Source organism: Phocoena sinus, chromosome 2, assembly GCF_008692025.1.
Source record: "Phocoena sinus isolate mPhoSin1 chromosome 2, mPhoSin1.pri, whole genome shotgun sequence".
In the NCBI taxonomy this organism is placed as follows: Eukaryota; Metazoa; Chordata; class Mammalia; order Artiodactyla; family Phocoenidae; genus Phocoena; species Phocoena sinus.
Genome location: NC_045764.1, coordinates 160,842,578 through 160,870,212, shown reverse-complemented (window position 1 = coordinate 160,870,212; position 27,635 = coordinate 160,842,578). Strand labels below are relative to the sequence as shown.

Genomic DNA, 27,635 nt, shown 5'->3' with positions numbered 1-27,635 from the left:
TTCACACACCTCTCTCCCATGCTGTGTAATATAAAATCTATCAGATTAGGATTTACTTGTATGATCCTTCTATTCCAAAATCAACACCCTGCTTGGTACATGGTAGGCACTTTGAATCCCAGTCTATGCCAAGAGAGGCCATGTGTGATCCTGGATTTTAGGGGTTAAAAAGTCAGGGGATGAGAATTCTCATTTCTGGGGCCAACCCAGGGTATAATTTGGTATGTACTGATAATGGCTGTGGCTTGTGCAGAATTGGAGAATGGCACCAACACGTGTAGCATAATGGGATTTGATACTACAGCAAGGTTATCAGCATCCTGTCTCAGATATCAGGAAGTGTCTCGACTAGAAGGTACAGAGACTACAGGGCCAGAAAATCAACTGTTATGACTGACTCACTACTGAAGTCAGGGCCCTGTTTCTGGTAACATCTTCCCCTAGGACAAATAAGAGAAGAAAAAAGTGGTAAATGCTACACAAAAGGAGAGAGAACGCTTTCCTATGCACACGTGGGGACAAACCCTGGCGATATCCATAAATAAAGGCTTATCCATAATATGGATAAAGGATATCCATAAATAAACAGCTGCTTCTACACAGCAGGTGAGAGGGGAACCACATAAAGACTATATGCATTGTTACTGTGCCATAAATACATGTGTAGATATATACAAACAATAGGCAAATATTCACATGTATATTTATATATATGCATATGTACACAAAAATGTATGTATGTGTGTATGTGTATAGTTATTTTGTTAGTTAAAATTTTTCCAGTGTGCAAAGAAAATATATACAGCATGAGCAGGACACTTCTGCAGGAAAAGTGCAGAAGTTTGAGTGTTATTTCCTACTGTGGAAGACAAGATGCCATCATGAATAGAAGAGGCAGTTTCACATATATTCACTAGAGAAAGGATTGTTGTTTTAACAGTAGTTTTTCAGTCATATATAACACATCTTAATTTATATCAAGATGTCATATAAACGGAAGAATCTGTCTCTAGAAGTTTGTAAAGAAACTTCTCATCTGTAAACCAACAATTGTGATTTCTTCAAAGTACAGAAAAAAGTTTAATTCTCAGGTTAAAAAAGAAACTTTCAGGCATTTTAATTTAGTTAATAGTCAGTAAGCTAAATAACAGCAGGTGAGAGGAGAGCCACATAATTTTATATTTAAATATAAATATTATATTTATATTAGGAGAAATCAAAGTAAAAAATCCATGAAATTAAAAAGCAAAATTAAAGTGGAACAATTATAAATATATATATAATTTATATGTATATGTTTGTATAGATATATATGCATTATATTTATGAAGATGCAGATGAAAGGATCTGATTGTGAGGGTATTGTTAAATATATAAAAGATAATGGGGAACTCTATAAGAAAAGATTTCTGAGGATGTATGAGGGAATGGCCTCCAATATATATGCTTCAGCAGAGGAAGGCAGGACAAAATAGAGGCAGGTGTAAGTAGTTTTTTATGCATGGAAGTGGGAAATTGAGGAAGAGATCATCATGTTTTCTCTGTGAAGTAAGAGATAAAATGGTTTGTCTGTGGAAGTCTGGGAAGCATTGCTGAGTTCCAGTTTTGAAAAATGTGGGAAAGAACCAACACTTTCAATACAGTAAAGAAATCATCAGGAAGAAACTTGGAGTAAGATTTACTGCAATTTTTTATGACTGGAAAGGGATGCTGATAACAGAACTGAGATGCCTAAAGGATCATATGAATTTAGAAAGGCGATGAATTGCAACTTTCACTGAGGCCCAGAAACAACCATAGCTAGGAAAGCAGGTTGTAATCCAAGAGAGTGATACCTGAATTTGTGATTACATAGTAGAAATAATCTACATTTAAATAAAATTCAGAATGTGAGAAATAGGGGGCTAAGGAAAAAGTCTTAGAGATGAGGACATTAAGGATAGAGAGTCCATGGTTACACTGGTATTACCAAGGATGATAAAGGCAGGATTTGGGTGGGGAAAGGTTAATGAGACAGTCACCAAAAGCTTTGGTAAACAACAGGGAGTGTACTAGATGTTTCTGTTGATGATGGCAATAACAAAGTGGTGAGAAATGTATAGTGAAGTGTCATGGATCTCAAACGAGTTGAAGGGTGTGGGTGTGCGTCTCTACAAGAGAGTAGAGGACTTATTACTAGCATTACTACAGGAGAGTATAGAGTACAGTAATACTACTTCACTATCCAGGGGTACAGATGTGGGAAAATAAGCAGCTAGCATTTAAGGGGGCAGGTTAAAGTGGTATCTTCTGCTGAGAGTCAAATTTCACTTATGGCAAAGAAATGAAGATGCTAATGATAGGGCTTTTTTGATGATTCCAGATTGATAGTTTTAGAGATTATGGTGGGAAAATTTTGGAGGTAAAGGTGTGGTAGAGAGCTGAGTCCAGGAAACACTGGGGAGAACAATGTACAGTACAGGATAAAAAAAACACTAAGCCTTGTACATGAGGCATTGATCAATTTAAACAGAAAAGAGACCAGTGATGAATGGAGAACCCCTTTGAGCATGGTGTTATTAAGTGTAGGGACCTGATAGTTTGACTTTTTCAACAGGAATGACTATAGTCCCAATAGGTTCCAACTCTGTCTATATGACATACATTTGGGATGAAGGTAGTTAGAGAAACCACCACCATAATAAATTAATACATTGCCATTTTATTTATATATTAGCCCTCCGTAAGTCTTTTTAGTGTGAATCATTGTAAGAGCATAATAAGTTTTATTATATTAATACCATTGATTTTCTGCATCTGCAAATCTAATGTCCGGTCTTTAAATCAGTATCTTTTCATTAAGGTCATTACATTTATAGGAGGCAGAGACTTGCAGCCAGAGAGTTTACTTTGGGAAAAAATTACATTATCATACCTTTTCAAGCACAACACATATGTACACAGATTTTTACCATATATGAAGAAAAAAATCAACCCATTAATCAGTATCACAATGAGACAGGCTATCCCCACTCTTGACCAAGAGCTTATATCTTAATTTTCTGAACTGTTAAAAAACATTCATACAATTGCCTATCTTTCACACAACTATATATCCTGCCAACTATCATTCATCTTTCTAAAGTAGAACTCAATTATAAGAGACCTTTGGAAAATGGGGGAAAAAGTGACTACTTGATTTCTTTGACTGCTCCTTTTTTTCACTATGCCAACATGCATTTTTCTAGACCACTTTCTATATACTAGAAATCGTGTTAGGTCAAACCTCTGACCTTGAAGAGTTCATGAGTTTATGGTGTTCAATTCCCTCAACCTTCTGGCGATCCTACAGTTGACACACTTCAGTTTCTGATTTCATGTTGAATATTGATTTTCCAACATTTTCAACAAAGAAAGGTCATCCTAGCAAAAGGTCCTTTACTTTAGTAACAATTTAATTTTTTTTTTCAAACACAAATGCTAAAACCCATGGCCTTCATTCAAATAAGCTTTCATTTAAACAGATTTTCTTCTTTTCTCAGACTTGAATTTAGCTTGTGACTTGACAGTTGAACAGCTGTTGACTTAAATTTCCATAAGACTGTATGTTTTGAAAAAGAAGATTAAAATACCTCACTTTTCTATTCAGGTCCAACAAAAACAAGGGCAGTTAAACCTAAACTATTTGGCTAAGAGAAAGAAGATAGAATTCTTTTCTTTTGCATTGTATCCTTTCATATCACTCCCCCATATCCCCTCAACCAGGATACACACACACACACAAAGATACCACCTGTTCTTAAAAGGAGCCCAAACTTGATTTTTCATGGAGATTTGTAGAAACACACGTAATGAAAACAGTACTGTTTATTTGACATCAAAGACCTTCTATTTCTGTCTATCTTTGTCAGGAGCTTTTAAAGCAATCTTGATAGCTGGCTTTATTGGATAAAATATTAAAACCTCCACAAAAGAAAGAAAAAAAATAGAAATACTCAGGCACTTTAATTAAAACTTTGGAATAGAGATCCAGGATATTTTAGGTTAAATTCAGACACTCTAGCAGAACTTGTATGTACACATTCTTATTTGAACCACTCATTCGGTGCTCTTTCCTTTGTTTAAGCCTGGTGTTAATTCAAGTGGAAGAGTCGGAAGACTTTGCCTTCAGTATTTTTAAATAAAATAACCCTCTTGAAATGTATGTAACATTATAAAATCAGTGAATGCTACTTTTTTGGCAATCTGTTGAAAGGGAAATAATAAAAGTGGGTAAGACACTTTTCTCTGATTTCACTGTATATGTAACCACGGTCCCCCCCATTCTGTTTTCATGTAGATGCAAAACAAAAAACAAGTGTACAGTTATCTTGGATCTTAAACTAGAGAAGAATTCATGTAGTTATTTAAGGATAATGAGCTACATCAACAGTATCAGTCTGGCCAACTATGTAGCAGGCTTAATCAAGCAAAGCTGAGTCAGGTGCAATATTGAGTTCGGTAGGCCACACATGAAGGTTCAGGTAAGTTAACTAAACCATAGGGAGCTGCCATTTAAAAACTAGATCTTCAGGGCTTCCCTGGTGGCGCAGTTGTTGTGAGTCTGCTTGCCGATGCAGGGGACACAGGTTCGTGCCCCGGTCCAGGAAGATCCCACATGCCGCGGAGCGGCTGGGCCCATGAGACATGGCCGCTGAGCCTGCGCGTCCAGAGCCTGTGCTCTGCAATAGGAGAGGTCACAGCAGTGAGAGGCCCGTGTACCGCAAAAATAAATAAATAAATAAAATAAAATAATAGAACTTCGAAGTTCTATACATATTTTATTAGATTTCACATTGTAAAAACATCCCATATGTAAAATAGTGTTACATGTTCTCCAGAAAAAAAGCATTTAATGAACGTGAATTTTTATTAAACAATTTGGAATACAATTCTGATCATCAATATGACTGAAATTCTATGAGAATCCATCCACTCACTCAGCCAGTGTTTATTGAGCACTTGCTGGCTTCATTCAGCAAACATTCTTTGAGCACCTTCTCTGTGACAAACATATTTGTAGATATTGAGGACACAAGAATGAAATGTCATGTCTCAGGTCTCAACAATATAGAGATGAATGACAGATTGCTTCTTCCTTTAAAGAGGTGTTGACAACTCCGAGAGAAGCAGGCATAACTAATTCTATGTCACAATAACATATAAAATAGGAATTACTAAAAAGGTTGTTAGTGCTAAGATAGAAATCAATTAATTGAGTAGGGGAAGGATCAGGGAAGATTTCCCAGCAGATTGATAATTGTCCACTAAGGACGAGGAGACATTCCCTAGGTATTGCAAAAGAAGGAGGAGTTCTCAAATCTATGAATGCTAAGGAAGATTTTATTTAGTTTTGACATATTTTTATTTGATCTGCTTTTTCACTTATTGTATACATACATTTCTATATAAGCTTATTGCCCTAAACCTCATCATTTCAATAGCCATATTGCATTTTAATGCATGAATAAAGCACAGATTAATAAACTGTTCACTTACTATTAGGTATCTGGTTGTTTCTAGTGTTTCATTAAATTGCCAGATATTTCAGAAAAAAATAAATTTTGAGAAATGGAAGTACATTCACAGGATTGACCCTATAGTTTTACAGATGTTAAGAGTTTCAAGATTTATCTCTGAGGAAACTGCAACAATTTATTTTAAATACTACCAGTGATATTTAAGTACACTTGATTTCCCAGAGTTTAAACAATTTTTTCTAGATCAACCATTAAATTTCAGCTTTACCAGGGCAAAGATTATTTCACTCATTAATATATACCTAGGACTTAGCATAGTGCCTGATATAAACACTCAGTATTGAGCTGCTAAATGGATGAATAAATGAATGAATGGGTGGACACCACCATCTTAACTTACCTCTGTTGATTTAATAGGTGTGTTTCAGCATCATAGAGTTTGCTTATATTCACATGTTAATTTATTATTTTATCATCATATACTATCCACCAAGTACTACATTAATGTTATAGGTTTAAGCTGCACACAGTCTGGTTCTTAAACAGTAGACATACTACCTATTCTTCCCAGATGAAGCATGCCAGTCTGTTATTTGCACAACTCCAGAGACTGGTAATGACTATCTAAGCCTACTTTCTTCTTTGCCAGATATCCGCTTTTTCATCCAGCAGTGGCCATATCACCCATTTCTTACTATTGAGACTAAGATAAAGTTTTCTGAAAAAAACTTCTTGGAATTATTTTTCTTCTTTTGTTGGAAAAAAAAAAAAGAAAGAAAGAAAACCACCTGAGGAAAAACCCATTTTTATCAGCATCTCCCATGATTATTTATTTTGAATACAGCCATGATGTCTGGAGGTGTTGCAGCCATCTGGAAACCACATTTCAATATGCCTACAGTCAAAAAAAGTAACCAGCTTCAGACAACAGAGTAGAAGAATGTCCTTGGTAAAATTATTGAGTTGTATCAATTCTAGATTGCCCATCTCCGGACTTCCTTTTATTTAAGATAATTAAACACCGCTATTGCTTAAGTCATTCTGGGTGGGGTTTTCTATTATTTGCATCTGAAAATATTCCTGGCACAATTTTACTATGGAACTTTATGAAGGATATACTTAAACCATCCATCATAGCTTTAACGTTCTCCTTTTTCTCATCACTGATCAAACCTCTTTTGATCTGGAATAAATATTACATTGTGTTTTTCTTTAATTCGACAAGTTGATTCTATTTAGGTATATCCCTTGCAGTTTATTTCAGCTTGTGGAATGAAGGAAGAGATTAATTAATTAATATTTAAACTCAGATTTAAAGCCCATGAAAACATACTGACTCATATTTCTGTACTCCTTTTTTTTTTTTTTTTTTTTTTTTTTGCGGTATGCAGGCCTCTCACTGTTGTGGCCTCTCCCGTTGCAGAGCTCAGGCTCCGGACGCACAGGCTCAGCGGCCATGGCTCACGGGCCCAGCCGCTCCACGGCATGTGGGATCTTCCCAGACCGGGGCACGAACCCGTGTCCCCTGCATCGGCAGGTGGACTCTCAACCACTGTGCCACCAGGGAAGTCCCTGTACTCCTTTTTGATCATTGTTGGAATTTATGTAGTCAATTTTTAGCTTTCTTTCCACTGGACATTTTTATTCTTTTTAATATTATGTCAAAAAATTGTGGTGATTGTAGAGCGCTGCTTAGGGTACGCACACGGCCGAGGTAGCTGACAAAGGAGCAGGGGGCTGCCGCAGGAACCTGCCACCGACCTCCCTGGCTGCACGGGCCTCGGGTTCGCAGCCACTTTGACTGCCAACTGCACGGCCGAGGCCCCGCAGATCGAGTTCGGTCTCATTAACTGCAGCAACAAGTACCTGACGGCCGAGACGTTCGGGTCCAAGGTGAACCAGCGGGCCAGCCTGAAGAAGACCAGCCTGAAGAAGACGCGGATGCTGGTGCAGCTGCCCGATGAGCTGGGCAGCGGGCAGCTACCTGGCGGCAGAGAAGGATGGCAACGTAACCTGCGAATACGAGGTGCCCAGCACTTTTCCGTCGTGGCGCATGACGAGGACGGCTGCAGGTCTCTTTAGTCCGAAGGACACCGGCTCTACTTTGGTGGCACTGAGGACTGCCTGTCGCGCTTCGCTTGGACTGCTTCGCCGGCTCAGAAGTGGAGCGTGCACATCGCCACGTACCCGCAGGTCAACAACTGCAGCGTGGCCCGCAAGAGCTACGCGCACCTGAGCGTGCGGCCGGCGGACAAGATCGCGGTGGACCGCGAAGTGCCCTGGGGCGTCAACTAGCTCATCACGCTGGCCTTCCAGGACCAGCGCTACAACTGGGACCCCAAGCCCGCCACCAGCTACACGCTCGAGTTCTGCTCCGGCAAGGTGGCTTTCCGCCACTGCGAGGCACCATTGGGGCAAGGGCACCAAAGTGGGGAAGGATGAGCTCTTCGCCCTGGAGCAGAGCTGTGCCCAGGTCATGCTACAGGGGGCTGACTAGAGGAACATGTCCACGAGCCAGGCTATGGACCTGCTGGCCAATCAGGACGAAGAGACCAACCAACAGAATTTCCAGCTGGAGATCGACCGCTATACCAAAAAGCGCGCCTTCTGCACCCACTCGGGCAACTACTGGTTGCTGACAGCCACCCGGGGTGTGCAGTCCACCTCCTCCACCAAGGACACTGGTTGCTACTTTGACATCGAGTGGCATGATCAGAGGATTATACTGCGTGTGTCCAATGGCAAGTTTGTGACAGCCAAGAAGAATGGCCACCTGGCTGCCTTGGTGGAGACAGCAGGGGACTCGGAGCCCTTCTTCATGAAACTGATCAACAGCCTCATGATCCTGTTCCGTGGGGACCACGGCTTCATTGGCTGCCGCAAGGTCACGGGTATCCTGGATGCCAACCGCTCCAGCTAAGATGTCTTCCCGCTGGAGTTTGGAGACGGCGCCTACAACATCAAAGACTCCACGGACAAGTACTTGATGGTGGGCAATGCCTCCTGGGTCACCAGGAGCAGCGACACCCCTGTGGACTTCCTCTTCGAGTTCTGTGACAACAAGTTGGTCATCAAGGTGGGCAGGCACTACCTGAAGGAGAGTCACGCGGGGGCCCTGAGGGCCTGCGCTGACACCTTCGACCACATCACACACACTGTGGGAGTACTAGGTCCCGCCTCCTGCCTCCCCTTCTCCTCCCTGCCCAGACCCCTCCTGTTCACTGTTCTCCAGGTGGGCTCTGCTGCGGCCAGAGCCCCTTACCTTTCAAACTGGAAACCCAGAGAAAACAGTGCCCTCACCTGTTGTCCCATGTGGCCTACCCCCGGGCCGGTCAGCGGCCCTGACCCGGTCCTTGGAGGGATTTCAGTTCCCTCTGCCCTCTCTTCTCTGCCCTGAGAGAGGCTAGAACTTCTTTCTTCTGACCTCAGATGACTCTGAGACTTATTTCCCCGAAGAGGCCAAGGAGAAGTGGAGGGCTGGGCGGCCTTCCCGAGCCCCTGGGAGTGGCAGGTGTGTAACTGGAATCCCCTGTCCCCTCCTGAGCGCCCCCCTTCCCCCAATTCCCAGGAGCCAAGCTCTTGCCCCAAGCCTGTGGGAGGTCCCCCTCGTGCACCATCCCTGCGGATGGACAGGAGGCGGCTGGCTCCTGCCGCTTGTGCATGGAGCAGGCCTGGTTTGGTGGCCGCTGGGGCCTGGCCGCTGCCCATCCTGCTGTGGTGCAGGGGCCACAGTCTCGTTTCTTTCACTCTGACCTCACTGGAAGCAGAAAAATGACCAAATCAGTGTTTTTTGGTTTTGGGTTTTTTTTTAATGAAATGTTATTGCTGCAGCAGCCCCAGGCAAGCCTGGTTGTAGCCATGAGTGGTCTTCAAGGGGTCTTGTGGGGAGCTCTTGAGACGGCATCTCCGGGCCTCAGTGCCCTGCCTGCCCACTAGTGGTAGGGCAGGTGGGGCACCTCCCCAAATTCAGAGCCTGTCCCCACCTTACCAGGGGGCTCTCATTGGCCCCCTCTCTCCAGTGTGCCCTAGCCCCAGTCCTGTGTCCTCACCTGGTGGTGCTGGGCCCCTCACGGCCTCAGCCAGAGCCCCTGGTGTGATCAGTTCTCCCCTCCTGACTGGACTCCTGGTGTCAGGAGGATGAAGCTGGGCGTTGTGCTCAGCCCGGAGCCCTGTGGAAGCCACCTGGCCCCTGACCTGAGACCCGCCCCTGCCAGCTCCCCTCACCTCTGGTTAGTGTCTACCATATATCTCACTCTGAGTGTCTTGGTCTTTTATTTTTTGAAAGTGTCATTTGTAGAACTCTAAATGCCCATGATACATAGTAGCTTCAGACTGGAAAGAGCAAAATAAAATAACACAAGTCTGCAAAAAAAAAAAAAAAAAAAAAAGAAGCAGTAATTAAAATTTTTCATGTATTTTAAAAGCTGGCATGGTAAATTTTTAATTTTTAAAAATTCATTTCATTAATTTTAAAAATGTGTTAATTATTGACTAAATTAATATACTTTTCTAATGTTACTAACAATTTGTCAATTTCTATGAAATATTCCACGAGGACTTAAATTATCAGGAGATTTTACTACATAGACAGAAGAAGAGCAATTAATGTGACCACAGAGGAACTTGGAGTGTTTTGGCTACAAGCAAAGGAATGCCAGCAGCCATCAGAAACTGCAAGAGGCAAGGAGCAGATTCTCCCCAGAGCCTTTGGAGGGAATATGGCCCTGCTGACACCTTGATTTAGGATCAGTAATACTGATTTCCTATATCTGGCTTCCAGAAATAAAGGAAAAAAACTTCTGTTGCTTTAAGTCATCAAGTTTGTTATAATTTGTTATAGGAGCCACAGGAAATGAATACAAATTTCTTTGATATCATTGTCATTCTTCTTCTACATAGACATTATTTGTACACTGCAGTTTAATTAAAAGTTTTTCCTCTGGTAATTTTTGTTGATTTTCCTAGATATTCTTATATACAGTGATCATCTGCAAAAATGTTTTTAATTCTTTGTTTCATACTACTGTATTTTTGTACTTTATTATTATTATTTTTTTTGCTATTATAGGTTTTGCATGAATTCCCAATACAATACCAAAAGAATGACAGGGTTGTGTTCTCAATTACCTACATCTTGTTTTTAAGAAGAATTACTGGCACTTACTCACTGAATAGAATGATTTCTTATTCTCGTAATGTATATTTTTGTTTTATACATCTTTAAAAATATCAGGGGCTTTTACAGTATTTTACCGTATAACAGATGTAGAATGATATCAAATGACAATCAAATTATAGTGTAATACCTGTGAAATACATACATCTTATGTGACATATTAAGTTAATCATTTCTTGATGGTTATCATCATGTGGTTGAATTTGTATATTTATACATATACATATATTTAAAGATCACTTTGCTAAAAGATAGTTTACCCACTACTCACCTAAGAAGTTTGCCAAATCAAGTCTTTGGGGTTTTTCTCTAAGATCTTGGAAGCAGAGTTACCTGTTGATAAAAACTGTAGAGTTGCAGATTCTGAAGGAAAAATTTCCAAGTACTGAGAAGGCAAATGTCACAAAGTATTTTTCTTTATTTGAAAAATAGGGTCATAGAATGATGATGCCAAATTGCCAAGAATAGAGGATTTTAAGCCAGAAAGTGGCATATTTAGGCCAATATTGGAAGGACTGAAGGAATGTCTCAGTTTTTCCTGAGAGGAAAATAACTGGATTTAGAGGAATGTCATTAAATGGGACAGATCCATTGTCTGCTTCAACACGTGGTATCTAAGAGCAATGGCAATTTGATAGGCAAGAACATACAGTTCAGATAATTAAAACTGAGTTCTTGGGAACCATTGAAAAATCCTTGCAAAAACTTCACCAGGAAGTGGTGAAACAACGGAACTTAAAGGAAATGTGGATGTTTGGGCAATGAGCACATGAGCCACGATCAGGAGAAACTAAAACCCAGAAGACACGTCTCAAAGTGTTCTTCACAACTTATGTCTCTGTTCCTCCACCAACTCTATAAGGAGAGAAACCCCCAAAACATTGCTGAGATGAATTTCTTCCAGCCAGGTCAATGGAGATCAGAGCAGAATTATATATATATATATATATATATATATATATATATATATATATATATATATATATGTGTGTATATATATAAAACATTTATTTTACTTGATTGTGGTGCAGAAAATTTATACATACTAAACATGTCTTTCTTCACTAAAAATACTTAACCACTGAGTTATACTTTAATGTAATGTATAAATTATGTTTAGTCTGTATCTAAATTCATGAATGGTGTGCCACTCATTTTTCTGAGTTATTTTGGCTATTTTTTTACTAATTTATGTACACACATATGTTTGGAACAGCTATGGAATACAGAGATTATTCTTTTAATAGTTGTAAGCATTCTTCAGGGAATCCATTGGCCTTTGTCTTTTAAAATTTATTTTAGTAACTTTTACAGTATTTTATTATGTTTCTTGATTATTCTTGGACTTTATTTATTTATAAGCCCATAAAATTGATGTCTTTACCACTTCAATCTACTCTGGCTCTTAAGTGCAGCCTATGTTTACATTAGGTTTCCAGGTTCCTGTAGACACTGTTGGCTGATACTGAGTTTATTGTCAACCACAATGCTTAACACTTCTTTCAGATAAGCTTTTAAGTCATTTTTACAAGCCTCATAGTTATACTTTTGACCTTTTCATCCCAAGTGTAATAATATATTAGGAATTTTATTAAAATCCATCTTGCTTGAGTGATTCTATCAAATATAGTTTTTAAATAATGTTGAGTAAATGAGTGGTTTTTGGAGTCTGATTCTGTCATACTACTGCTACTGCTCTTCAAATTTGATAAGCATGACATTTTTAAACTTATTTGAACTGTTGCATCAAACAGGGAAGAGAAAAGTGTTCTGGGGATGTCCCTTAAAACTTCCCTTAATTTTGACTTCAATCCATTAATTAAAGCCTTTTGGGTTCAGTTGTTCAATCATTTATGAACTCAACCTATTTTATTACATCTAGCATGTTTCTCCCAATATAATGTTATTATGAGTTAGCAGGTCAATACACTGTTATAGTCCAGACTCACCCTCTCTACTGCATTTCCTTAATATATTGATCTAATAATACAGGTCAATAAGTTAATTTGAAATTGCAATTTCAAATTGCAATTTCAAATGGCTTTTCTTACCATTTTCCTTAAGGTTTTTCAATGCTATATTGTTTGAGATAGATACATTAACTATTGTTAATTCTGTTATCCACACAAGCCTGGTAAAGTCTAGATTATTCTTTTGCTTCTAGTCTATTGATGTATTCTACTTGTAGACAGAGTACTTTTGAATTTTTAAAAATCTAGTCAATGATTCATATATTTCTATAGGGAGGTTAAGGTCATTTACATGTTACCTTATATATGCATACATGTTATATGTGTGTATATAATTTGCATGTATGCATATATATGTGTGTATACATATATATATACATACACATGCTTATGTGTGTTGTGTATGTATATATAAAATCCTAAGCAATGCTAGAAATTTACCTTTAGTCGTTCTTGTTTCTTTTTATAAATTTATTTGGCATTTAATGACATTAAACATTTATTTCCTTGAACTAGAATAATTACATAGGTCCAGAAGCAGATGGAACATGCAGAACATGAAACTAGTTATTTAATTTGCAGTAAGCAAATTTGTTTTTCTTTTTCAAAGTTTTATCTAGCTGTATAGTTCTTAAAATACGCTATAGTACATCATCTAGTCATTCTCAATATTTTAACAAATATTTTAAAATAACTTGTGATAACTATATTGTTTTATTTATTCACTAATATTTTTCTAGGTAAATCTTTTAATTCACATTATGGAAGACTGAAGAAGTAGCTTAACACTATCTCCTAAAGCTATATATCTTCCGCTATTATCTCTTGCTTAAAAATGTTTTGAAGGATAAGCTTGTATGTTGTCACACTATATAGATTTATTTGTATTAATACATTTTGCTTAACAAACCTAAGTCTATGCTAACATTTAAAGCTAATTATCTTCCCATAACTTATATTGTTAAGTTCTTAATTATCTCTTGCTTAGAGCTTTGCAATAGAGATTATTGGCTGACAGATTATTCTTGTTCCTAGATTTGAAATATATTCACTTTCTTCTTTTAAAGTAAAAAACCATTTTGGCCAAGTTATATTGATTTAAATTCAACTATATTTATTTAGTTTCCCCTACATTCTTTCACATGGGCTTGGCATTGAGATAAAATATTATTTATCTTTATATTTCTTATTCTTTTATTTCTGGCAGCTCACTTGTCTTTAAAGTTTCAAAACTTTTACATCAATGTCTAGATAATTGTCTTTTGTTGATTGTGCCTGTCAACACTTTTGAATTCCAAGCTGAATTTATTTTTTAATATAAGAAATACATCCATAATGTTGTTCTGAATATGTCTGAGGATACTGTGGGTTCTAAGTTCTGAGTCATTGAAATAAAAAAAAAAATTATGTCCTATTTGTACTTTTACTATAGCAACAAGCATAGTACCTTCAGTTATTTATCTGCATCAAAATTTATATTTATTTATAAGTAAGCCATATCTAATCTATCAACTGATTGATCCAGCTAGCTCTCAAAATATTTATCTATATCAACCAGTATTCTTGGCTGTATGGAATTTACTCCCTATCTTCAATAATGGACACATCTCAAGAAAGCATCTATGCTATTTGCTTTTTTCTTTCTCTATATACCCTGTAAGTATGAGGTCACAAATGTGGTGAAGTTTGGTGTGATGATCAAGATCTCTGTGGGCTAAAATATGGTGCAAATTTGGAGAATTTATCTAAGAGGTATAGCAAAGAGGAGGTGCCTTACAGAGATAAAAACTTCTGGCCTTTATTTCTATTTATTGAATTAGAGATAAAAGAAAAACTTAATTTTTCTATTAAAATATCAATACTAAGCACTAGAGATTGTATATTCATTTGAGCCAACATCTAAAATCACCACATTTGGAATTACTACCTGGTTAAGCTTATGCTAACCCACTGCCATTTTTTGAAGTCTTCTGCATTGGCCAAATTGGAGCATTAAATAGTATTTTGTTGGTAGTCACAACTTCTGCATCTTTCAAGTTTTGATCATAGCCAAAAAATGTGTGACATGCCACTGCTGAAATGTGATTTTTCTTTTGATTCATTGGTTTTGGAACAGGCACTACTTTGCAGCATCTTCCATTCAGCCCTTCCTGTCATACCAGTTCTTATTTCCATGGGTGAATCCAATATAGAGATTTTTGCCACTTGCTAATACCTCTTCCACTTATATACACAGGAACTAAAGAAAAGGGAAAGAAAGGAAGTTTAATTTGAAATAGTCTAGGTCCAAGTATCTTTTGGGCCTCTTGTCTTTACTAGTCACACTCACTCCCTTTATAATTTCACACAGGTTTTTGGCATTGAATACAACCCATATGAAATCCTTCCTTCTGGATTTCTCTCCTGAATTACAGATTTATATATCCAACTACTGAAAATCATAATTTGTATAATTCAAAAACATTTCAAATTTAACTTGTCTAACCAGTTTCAAGCACAGCATTTCCTGTCTTGGATGATAGCAGCCCCCTCCTACAATCTGATTAGATCAGAAACTTTGGTATCATCTTTGATGACTCTCTTTTGAGAAATCCTATTAACTTTGCCTTCAAGATAAATAGAAACTATTTCAACACTTGCACTGCCACCACCATAGTCCAAACCACAATCATCTCTTACCTGGTTAACTGCAATAAACTCCTCAGTGATTTCCCTGATTCTATACTTTAACCCCACAAAGTCTCTGCATAACAGAGCAGCCAGAGGTATCCAATGGCAACATTGGTCAGATTATGTCTTTACTCAAATCAACTCATTCCTAAGCTCTCTATCTTATTGAGAAGAAAGTGCTGGGTCTCTATGTTTTGGTGTTAGCTCAGAACCAATGTCTAATAAATGAAGAACGAATAATAATGTGGGTGATTCTATTTTCTCTGTGTACAGTTAACTGTGGCAAATGGCTACAAATCCCTTCAGAGAAAGTTGAGAGTAATATTATTGACATATATTTATGGTGGATATTCTTCACAAGGTCTTTCTTCAACTGTACTCAGACTTATTTCATTCAAATGTCTTGAGATCTGTGAAGTTACTCAAGTTTGACCATTTGGTGAGGAGTTGCAACTCACTATCATGATGTCTTAGAGCAGGCTAGCAATTATATAAATCTTGAGACTTTGTTATAGCTATGATAATTAAATATATTACACTGCCTATATATCTGAGCTCGAGGATTCCAAAGATCAATTAAACTGCTAAATATTCCAGCATGTCAGACCTTTCCGATTTCCATGGCAACTCCTTGTACTTCCATTTCTGTGCAGCCATTCCAGGAATCTTCCAATCCCCCTAAAAACAATGGACTCACTTCACCCATAACATTTTGCATCAGTATCTCAGATGACAAATACAGCCACTAATCACTATTTTAAATGTGCTGCTGCTCCCTTCACTGATGTATTACTCACAACCTTGGGTCTGCTGGGATTTCATGAAGGATAGAGAGGGTCATGAATGACATATTCACTCCAGCATTTCACTCTCTCCTGATTATGTGGCGTACTTCACCAGCATTATTTTTAAAATGCTCACATCTCAACTACATTTAGTATGAGACAATTATACTAAATGAGTGAACAATTATAACCAAACAATTCTTACTATCCCCAGCTGCTCGAGGTAACACATTGAATCCAAAACCTCTGAGAATTGTATCCATTTTGGCGGATTCAGACTGATATGAAATTATGTTCTTTTTCAGTCAAACAGCCTCAGTCTATTCCCAAATCTAACAGCAGTTTTGTAGCTGATAAGGTTTAGCAAAGTCCACAAATTCTCCTAATGTCAGTTTCTTTTCTAGTATTTGTCTAGTGAATTGACAATTAGACATTAACCCTCCTCCACATACTGGAGGACTTGGTCATGAGTCCTTACAAGACTATGTCAGTGTGCATTTACAGGGTAACTTCCTTAGGAAAAGAAGTTACAGCATTGTATGAAAGATGGACTAATAGTTCATTAAATCTATTCTCTGTTTTCTAACTACAAAGTTAAATAAATCTCTCTTGTACACAGGTATGACATGGGACTAATTTTCCCCAGTAGAATGTAAATAGAATCGATGTGTCACTCCTAGTGTGCCTTCTCTCTCGCTCATTTCTGTTTCCCACTGCCATCTGGGTGTCAATGCCTAGGATAAACTCAAGAGACATGCTTTTTAACAAAAAATCTAAACCATGTGGTAAAGGCTTAGCATACGGGAAACAAGAAGTAATAAAGCTGTTATCAGAGACTGAAGAGATGATGATCCATATTACATAATGGCAAACATTTGGTAAAACTCTTGCCTGCAATTTCCTGGGGGAAAATCACGTGTCTACTGTACTGGCAACTGTGGGGAAAAGATTGAGAAGAATGAGGGTATTAGTGTCTGCTGGCTACTATTGAACCTTTTTGTATTACAAGAAAAAAATAAACACATATAGGAAAGAACTAACCATTTTGCAAGTGTCTGGAAATTCAGATGCTCTCTCTATGGGAATGCTAACTGTTTCTGACCCCTAAACAGGGGGCTAATATGATGAAAAAAACCTTGGGTAACAAAAATCATATTAAAACAGCCATGTACAAGAAAAAAATCCTTTCCAGCAAAGGTGAAGTAATAAGAGAACAATTTATTATTTTTCCTTAAACAACTGGACAACTGAAGGAAGGAAGGGAGGGAAGGAGAGAGGAAGGGAGGGAGGGAGGGAGGAAGGAAGGAAGGGAGAAAGAGAGTGAGAAAGGAATTAAGGAAGAAAGACTATATAATCCTCTCAATAAATTTCTTACAAAATTCAACACATACTCATAAAAAAACAATCTAGAAATGAAGGTAAGGGGCAGGTCCCCAAATTGACAAATGACATTTACAAACATACCTATAGCTAACATTACAGTTCATGGTAAAAGACTGAATGCTTTCCTTCCTCTTAGGATCAGGAAAAAGGCAAAGATGGCTATCTTTATCACTTCTATTCAATATTATACTAAAGGTAAGAAAAGGAAGCTGAAAACAAAAACAAAAAAACCTTACACATTGAAATTTAACTAAACATAAGCAAGACATGTGAACTGAAAACTACAAAACATTGCTCAGGTAACTTAAGACCAAAAGAAGTGGAAATATATACCATATTCATGGATTGAAAGACAAAATAGTATTAAGATGTTTGTTCTCATAAAATTGATCTATAGACTCAGGGCAATCCTGATCAAAATCTAAGATGGATTTTTTGTTTTTGTTTTTGCTTTTGGTAGAATTTTTAGACAAGATTATTTAAAAAATTATGTGGAAATGAAAATTAACCCTATGTCAGAAATAATTTTTTTAAATAAAAACCAATTTGGAGTACTTAGTATACATCATATCAAGACTTAATATAACGTAAGTAAACAAAACAAGGTGGTGTTGGCATATAGATGGACACATGGGACAGAATGAAGATCCTAAAAATAGACATATAAATAGAAAATATCAATATGTATTATTGATATTTCAACCTTATTCCAAGGTTATTCAATGGAAGAAGTATATTCATATTTTTGTTAAAATAGTAAAGTAACCATTGACATCTATATGCAAAATAATGAATTGCTACCTTTAGGTTTCAGAATACATAAAAAAGTTGATTCACAATGGATCATTGACTTAAATGTAAGAGCTAAAATAATTAAATTTTTAGAAGAAGTCATATGAGAAAATTTTTGTAGCCTTGGGAAAGGCAATGATAACTTTGATAGGAAACAAACAGCACAGACGACAGAAGACAAAACTGATATACTGGACTTAACTAAATCAAAACTTCTGCTCGACAAAGAACACTTTTATGGGAATTTAAAGGCAAGTCACCAACTGGGAGAAAATATTTGCAATATAAAATTTGACAAAGGACATTCTTTTTCCCAAAACTGTATATGCAGAAATCTATAACTCAATAAGAACAAGCAGGGAGACAAAATATTTGAAGAAACATTTTATAGACGAAGATAAAAGAAGATATATAAAACACATAAAAAAACATATAGCATAATCATCACTAACAGGAAATAAACATCGCAATAAAATCACTGCACACTTTCCAGAATAGCTAAAATTAAAAAGACTGACAAAATCACATGTTGGAAAGAATAACTGAAACTCATAAATTGCTGGTGGGAATGTAAAATCATACAATCACTTTGGCAGTTTCTTGTAAAGTCAAGCATGTATGTGCCATATTTATCACTCCCATATTTATCAAAAAGAAATGAAAACATGTTCCCGTAAAACTTTGCACACAAATGGTCATAGGTCATACAGCATGACAACCAAAAACTGGAAAAAAAACAAATGGCCATCAAGAGGATAATAAACAAATTATGATGTATCCATATAATGAGATTCTACTTAGCAAAAAATAGAATGAATTACTGATACATATGGTATCAAGGAAGAATCTCAAAATCACTAGGCTAATTAAAGGAAGCCAGATACAAAAGAGCACATACTGTATGATTCATTTTATAAGAAATTATAGACAAAGTAAAATAATCTCTAGTAACAGAAAGCATATCAGCAGTTGCCTGGGGCTGGGCATGAAGCAGAGGTTGACTACAAAGGTATGTGAGGAAACTTTTTGGTGTGCCAGAAATATTTATGTCATAGCTGTGGCATTAGTTACAAAATTGCATATTTTGTAAGTATCATCACATTGTACATATAATACTGTTAAACTTAATTATATGTGAATTTTAGCTCAAGAGATGGAAAATGCAGTTTGCAGCAAAGATGACTGATTGTGTAGCCTTTCCACTGAATCTTGGTAGCTTCAATTTAGTAACAATTAAAAGTTAGGGCATAGAGGTGAGGAAACAAAGAAATAAAGTACATTTGAGACTATGTGTAACAAGTTAAGTATGATTATTAACATATATAACTGAAATTAAATATATTAGAAGCCTACAACATTTCTGAAGGAGTAATTTTGCCAAATAAACCATGGGGCAAACTGAAAATTATTTGACTTTTTGTGATTTATGACAAACTTTGGTCCTCTGAACTTCCAGGTACAGAAAGCTGGTTTTTAAAGATATTCAGTATCTTCAAAGAGCATTATTCCTGCTTCAGGCATTGCCATGGAGCATGATAGATAAGACAGAACTTCCAGAGAATAGAGCCAGGACCACGAAGATTATTTCTCCTCTTCTGGGGTCAAAGACTTTCATAGTATTCCCCCAGTGGGATTTCAGAACTGCTGCAAAAGAACAATTAGTAAGTCTCCCATTCTTTCTCTTTATAATGCCTCTTCTATATTGTATATATAATGCTGTATATGGTTGGGGAAACTTGGTCTTTTCAGTTTGTGGGGAGCCAGAGCACAAGGAATCCTGGTGAGACCCCATGGAGAGGACTGTTCAAGTTCAGGAGATCCTGGATTTTGAGTAGATACAGTGACTAGATTGGACCTTATGTTTCCTCCCTTGGGGAAGGAATTAGCATGTGCTATGTGTGGGCAAAGACTAAACAATGTTTAAATTTTCCAAAGCATTTGATTCAGAGATGAGCAAATGGAACTCTCAGTCATTCCCTGGTTTCCCTCCTTCATTCTATTCATTCTATTATCCACTGTCTATTGCATGCCTACTTGCATTGGGATGATAGTAATGAAGTTGATACAGTCCTGCTTTCCAGAAACCCCATTCTGGAAAGATAGTCCTGTGGGCTAATATTTGCATTACAATGCATCTACTATGGAGAAAAACACGCATGCTGATGGGCAGAGAAGTGAGCTTTTAAGAGTAAGATATCCTTCCCAAAAGGAGAAACTTGAGTGTGGATTCACAGGATTCATAAAGACTATGAAATTGAAGGGCCCTTGGTCCATTTAACCAGATTCTTCAGGAAGCTGTATATGGGTGTTTATCATAGTAATCCATTCATTCATTACTCATTCATTTATTCACCCAGTATATCTAAACCTTCCTTCATTTATAGAGAAGATTTTGTGTGTTGCTTACCATGTTAAGTGCTGTATTAAATTTCTATTACTACTACAACAAATTACTTCAAACTTAGTGGCTTAAAACAACCCTAATTTATTAATTTCAGTTTTGTAGGTCAGAAGTGTGACACTGTCTTACTGGACTAGAATCAAGGTGATGGTTGGTATACCTTCCTTTCTGGAGGATTTAAGGGGAAAATCTATTAATATCTCCTTGCATCTTTGAATTCGGACTGTGTTCCTATGCTTGTGTTCTCCTTCCTGCATCTACAAAGCCAGCAGTGACAGGTGGAGACCTACTCATATCACATCACTCTGACTTCTGTCTCCCTTTGCCACTTTTAAGAATGCTTGAAATTGCATTGAGTCCTCCTGGATAACCCAAAATAATCTCCTCATCTCAAGGTCCTAGTTTAGCCACAATTGCAAAGTCCCATGTTAAGTAGCATATTTGCAAGTTCTGAGGATTAGGACTTGGATATTTTTTTGTGGGGGATTATTCTGCCTAGCAGAGACTCAAATCTACCTTGTTCATCTTTACTCCTGAGATCTATTAATAATGCCTGATTGTGGCTGTCTCCCTAAATTCCAATTAGCTGCTTCACTACCAAGCCAACAAATCATCTAAATATTGCACGGTCTTTCATCTACGCTTTGAGCAAGAAATTGTTTTGAGAGTTAATCTCCTTTATAATTCTCATTTTAAAGATGAGGCAACTGATTTTCTGGAAGTTTAATTAACATGCCTAGGGTCACAGGTGATAGGAGCAGAATATTGTTAAAATTCAAAGCTCATGACTGCTGGACCATTTATTTCCCAGAAAAAAGATTCTGTCAGATCTCATATATAAATTGAGTTCATTTTAAGTTTGAAAAAAATATCTATTATTTAATAAGAAACTAATTTAAGGAAACTTGTACAAAAACCTAATCACTTTTTCTTTTATTTCACTAATAGAGCAACTTCATTCAGTGCAAACATCGCATTGAACAAGAAACCTTGCTATTCAACTCAGTGACAGCTGACTATTACTCACTTCCAAATGACTGATACTTAGTGAAGCATCTGTTCACCCCAGGAAATCTCTCCTATGCATGTCTCTAATCTTCTGTATTCTAAATAAATTGCCTTAAGGTGAGTTGATTATCATTTTGCAACATTTTCCAAGCAGGATTTAAACAGCTAAGTGAAAGGAGTTATTCTGTCACTGTTAAAGCTTCCCTCCGCCACTATTAATTATTTGTATGTCTGTAGAGTGTCAGTACAGAACTCAATTTGTTTAGGACTGTTAGTTATGGAAGCAACCGAGTAAGATTGATTTCTTGAACTGGTTCCAGAGTAACTATGCTTATAGAGCACCTTCCAAATAGAATATAATATGTGTAACCCCAACTAGAGATTTATGAGTGATATCCCTCAAGAGATGGCATGGTGTAGCTCAAAGGACAAGGAGGCAGGGTCAGTCACACAGCTAATAAGTAGGAGAGCGGAGAACTGAAGCTGAAGCTCATGTTCTTTCAATTATATGATGCTTCCTTCTAACACATCACAAACTTCGTCAACTATTGAGGAAACAAAAACTTGCTGATGCTTTAAACCACTGCAAACGTATCTAATGCATTACTGGTCCAACTTTTTCCAGTTGCAAAGCCTGGCAAAACCAAACCATTCAGCCCAGTACAACAAAGTTGAAGTTGTGATTTATGGAATAGATATTTCAGAAAGATGCAGACATTTTCATTCACATTAAAGATACTCTGAATAAAGACATATGTTCAGAGTATCCTGGACATTAATGTTAAAGGCAGGTCAGGCAATACAGATGCAAGAAGCTTTAAAAGCTTTTGGAGTCTAAGTTTGTAAACTTTGGATATGATGGTGAGATTGTCAGTTCATTGAAACCCAGCAGTTCCCCTCAAGTGTCTGTCTTGCCCTTCCTTCCACATTAAGTGCCTACTCTGAGTTCTCTGGCCATTACATAAAGCCTTTTAGAAAACATCACTCCAGACAGATGTTTAACCCCAGGCTCTAAGGGAACTACGCAACGAGTGCTAAGTCTGTTGATTAATTTTACATGTACATGCATGCTAATGTAGTCTGACACCAAGGCCCTGACAGCCAGTCGGCCATGTTAAGTAAACAAAGTAGATCAGGTAAATGTACACTGAAAGTTGTCTGTGCAAGAGATGCATTTCCATCCCAGTCTTGGAGGAGAAATCGTTTTCCTATTTCCTCAGCAGCCATCAGAGGTCACCTGGTCAATATTACCCCAAATCTTCCTTTGTTCACTTGTGATATGCCACCTCATTTTTTAACAACCTGTGTGGAGTATGAAATATTTTTTTAAAATTGGAAATGAAGCTCAATGATAGCAAAATTATAGAGGAGCTTTTAACACTTCTGTTACAATTGGTGACAATCATCACTCAGGTAGAAATTAAACTGCATATTTCATGTCCACGGCTTTCAGCTTATGTTTTGTGAACTTACCAATTTACAAACATTAAGCATGATGTGGTATTATTAAAGAAAATTATTATCTTGAGAAAAAAATAGTGAAAAATATATTATTCAGAAATATCAATATTACAGATATTCCTTCTGATATTTGTAGATAAACTATTTCAGATTAACTCTTCACTGGAAACAACAAGAAAATAGGGGAAATTTATTTTTTTAATTTGTTTGAAGGTACTGGTGAAAAACCAAGGCTTTTTGGTTTTTCAATGCCTCAACCAGGACTTGAGGGTTCAGAGTCTTGAAGAGACAGGATGCTTATATGTAAGTCCAAGGATTAGCACAGCCTTTTGGAGGCATTTGCTAACACATGACACAAAAGCTAGTAGGGAGCTTTCAGCTGTACTAGGGGTTAAGGGGAACAGAACTTAGAAATCAAGCCTCAACATGAAACAGGAATCTTGGTAAACACCACCAGTTCATTTGGGACCCCTGCCCCTGAAATCTTACGTGAAGAAGAGAGGAAAACCACCTCCCACAAAGACTGACACCCTCCTTCAAATCAGATTGGATTCTAGTGACCCATGCCTACCATAGCTGCTTTCCAGAAGCAAAAGAAAACAACCTTACAGAGCCTGACAAAATGCCTTGAACTCTGTAAGCAATTAATGCAAATTAGTTGAATTTGTTTTATCAAGAGCATTTAAATATTTTTCAATAATAATAAAATGAAATAATTATCTTTCTCTTTTTGAGCCCCTGACACATGTCCTGGTTCTGTGACCTTGGCTTTATGTATATTATCGCTAATTCTTCTACCATATTTGCAAGTTAAGAATTATTTATGTCTGATTGTAAGGCTGAGGTTCACAGATGTTATGTGAATTACAAGATCTACACAGCTATTATATGACTGAATTAAGATTTAATTCTTAAATTGGACTATTTGGTTTCAGCAAACACTTTCTGCGGGTCAGGTGGGTGTAGATTTTCACGGAATATGTGAGTAAATTGTTACTTTAGGAAAGAAAGCAGAGAGATCTCTTAGAAACCATGGATGTATTTTTTGAGAAGGTTATCTCCTCCAAAAATTAAGCAATTTCAATGTTTTTTCCTTGGAATTTGGAGGAAATTCTAAATAGCACAAGAATGTTTCTTAAAATACTCATCAAAAAGAAAAATAATGAAATATTTTATTCAAAATGTATTTACTGGGTATTTATTATTTACCAGGTACTCTTCTATATTTTAGAACTACAGCAATAAACAATATAGAAAAAGTCCCTGGCCTGATGTAGATTGGATCCTATTGGAGTGGACAGTTAATAAATAAACAAATAAAAATAAAATTTTGGAAGTCATCAGTACTGAACTGATATTTATAGGCTAACTGAAGTGATGGGATGAAAGTCTGTTTAGATTAGGTTCAAAAAAAAAAGGAAAAAAAGAAAGCTCTTAGAGACACAACGTTTAAGCCAGGAAAGCTATGGAATTCTGAAGAGACCTGAGAAGTTAATGTGTTAGAAAAAGTAGTGCTGTACCCCTACTTCCACTTGAAATTCTATGCTCCTTAGGAAGTCTTAATAGTGGGATGCAATGGCTTCTCTATCATGGTAAGAAAAAATCTGTGATCTTACACAATGGGTTAAATGTGGATGATATCAAAACAATGAAAACTGTTATATATTTCTTAGTCAACCTGTATAACTACAAGATATTTGAAAATTAATGTGATCAAAGTAACTTTATATTAGAATGACAGGAAAGGGTAGAAAAATAATATGAATGAAATAAAGAAGTGCTCAAACAGTAGACAGTCACCAGCACCAATATTCTTTCATTTTATATAATATTTTTGTGGAACAACCAAAATTGTAACTTTTGACCAAGTTGTACAGGCATCTGTGCCAAAAGCATGAGAAGAACAAAGTCCTAACTGAGGTAACTGCCTCATTAAATTGACATCTATCTGCAACAGTACATCCTAGATCACAACTCACATTAAGGGATTAAAAAAAAAAAAAGGATGGATATGTGATTGAAATTTAGCACAGTATTATCTGCATTCATAAAAATCTCTATAGTGTGTTTGGTGCTAGAACCAGTCATTGAGGTTGCTTATGAAAAAGATTTATTTATCCTGAATTTTATTTTCTTTAAACAGAGCCCTGCTTTGCTAACCAACAAAATTTTCTGAAGGACCCCAACTAACATCTGAAATCCAGTTTTATAAATTCAACAGATTTTTCTTCCAGTTTCCAGGTTGAAATTTCATAGTGATGACAATTTCATTTTACCTTGAATTTGAGCATCACTAAAAACAATTGAATAGTTAAGCATACCAGAAAAAAATGATTTCACTGAAGAAAGTATAGTTACAATGTACAAGAATGTAGCTGTTATAAAACCATTTTCTCCAGTTACTAGTACCTCCTATACCCAACTCCCCTTAGCACATAATCAGCTTACCACCTAAAACATTTCTCCACATGATATTCAGGAATTTAAAATTTCTGGAATTTGCTACAGCAAAAACACTAGTACAATTTGGTTAAAAGACATTAAATGTGGCTCTGTCTGAGCATTGATGGGTGATATTAAAATGGTTTTAATTTAGATTAACTCTAAAGTACTATAAATTACATAGTCGATTTACCTAGAGGAAATTTTCATCCGATGTAACTAGAAGTTACTCAAGAAATATTGAAGAGGTGCTACAATATTTGAATCAAAAAAATCAAAATATCAAGTATCAAAGCATTAGTTAAGCAGTTTTCTGTTTATAATAATGACAAAACTGGACTTTGAGCAATTTTCTTCCTAGTCAACAGGTTAAAACCATAGCTTGAAACAGTAAGTAGTTCCAGAGCACTGGTAGTTTGTCCAATTCAGTTTGATATAGAATGCTTGTTTTTCTGGCATGTTGGGAGCATGAATTGCTTTGTAAAATCATTGTTTTTCAGATAGTCAAATAATATCCTTGCTCCTTTTAATTTCTGTTGGATTTTTTTTCTAAAATATATTTCACAAATTTCTAGCTGCTTAAACTGAGGATCTTAAACCATAATTTAATCTTTACTAATTTTTTCTATGAAAATAATCAGGAAAAACCATTTTAAAATTTTTGGAAAGTTTTTTGGTCCCTACACTAAATAGACACACACACACACACACACACACACACACACACACACACAGTCTTAGTTTTTAAGTAAACATTTAAAAATATTATTTCTCTGTATTGTTGTGCACTGTCAATTCTCACTAGTCTCAAGGAAGTTGACACTAAAACAATTTCTTCTCGCTTAAAACATATCACTTCTGGATGCATGAAAATTATTTCTCTTAACTTAGCTATGATATGCGAGAAATGTTGAGGCAAGTTTCTTTATAAATTTTGTGATGCTCTAGTTAACGTTAAAGTTTACGTTATTGAACATCGCTTACAAAGTTAGAATTTTGTTATCAAACTTGTAACTTTGAATTAAAAATTTGCTATTTTAAATCCAAACATATTTAAAATCCATAAGTAAAAAAAATTCCTTTTTTATTCCACTGTCACTTTTTAAAAAAAGTAATCTAATATCAACATTATGGACTAAATTGTGTTCCTCCCAAATGAATATGCTGAAGCCCTAAGCCCAATGTGACTGCATTTGGAGGTAAGGCCTTTAAGGAGGGAGTTAAAATTAAATAAGATCATAAAGGTGGGATCCTAATCCTATGGGACTGATGTCCTTACAAGAAGAGGAAAAGACACCAGATCTCTCTCTCTCAGTCTCTGAGTGCACACAGAGGAAACACCATGTGAAAGCAAAGCAAAATGGCAGGAAGAAAGGTCTTACCTGTTGGCACCTTGATCTTGGACTTCCAGCATCTAGAATTATGAGAAAAATAAATTTCTGTTGTTTAAGCCAACCTCTTTGTGGTATTTTGTTATGGCAATCTGAGCTAACTAATAATACTCAACAATTAACTCTTTCTGCCAATTGCTGTTTAGCTTTTCTGTGATACCAGCAAATCAAAGACTTAAAAATTAGGATAAAATCAATAATGCCATACAAAATGATCAGGGAATGCTTGAACAAGAGAATATCAGAATTGCTCTGGATCCTTTTCCTACAAGACATTTTCCATTATGGGATACTGAAACCTGTCTGTGTATCAAGGGGTCTTGAGATTCTATAGGTATGAAATCCATTCAATAGTTTCAGTTTATTTTTAAAAATGTGTTTTGCTATTTTGAACCACAGTTCTAGTTTGTGATTGCAAAAAAAATGCAGTCAGTATCTTGGGAAGAAGGGCCAATTGTTGCCAAAAGTAAGGGCCTCCATTGCTTTAGAGTTTAACAGTAACAGCTTGGAATGGAGTTCTGATCCTCTGACAGGAATTTTCTCAGTCCCGACTACATGAAAGACATACTGTCCCTGGATGGACTGCTGCCATGCTCCACGGCAAGACTGTGAGAGACTCCATAAAAAGAAGGAAACAAAAACAAAGTATTTGTGTAAC

At 36.6% G+C, this 27,635-nt stretch overlaps 1 pseudogene; it reads left to right on the top strand.

Annotated features, from left to right (window-relative positions):
• Positions 1-234: 234 nt before the first annotated feature.
• Positions 235-8,668, top strand: LOC116748652 (annotated as a pseudogene).
• Positions 8,669-27,635: the final 18,967 nt, after the last annotated feature.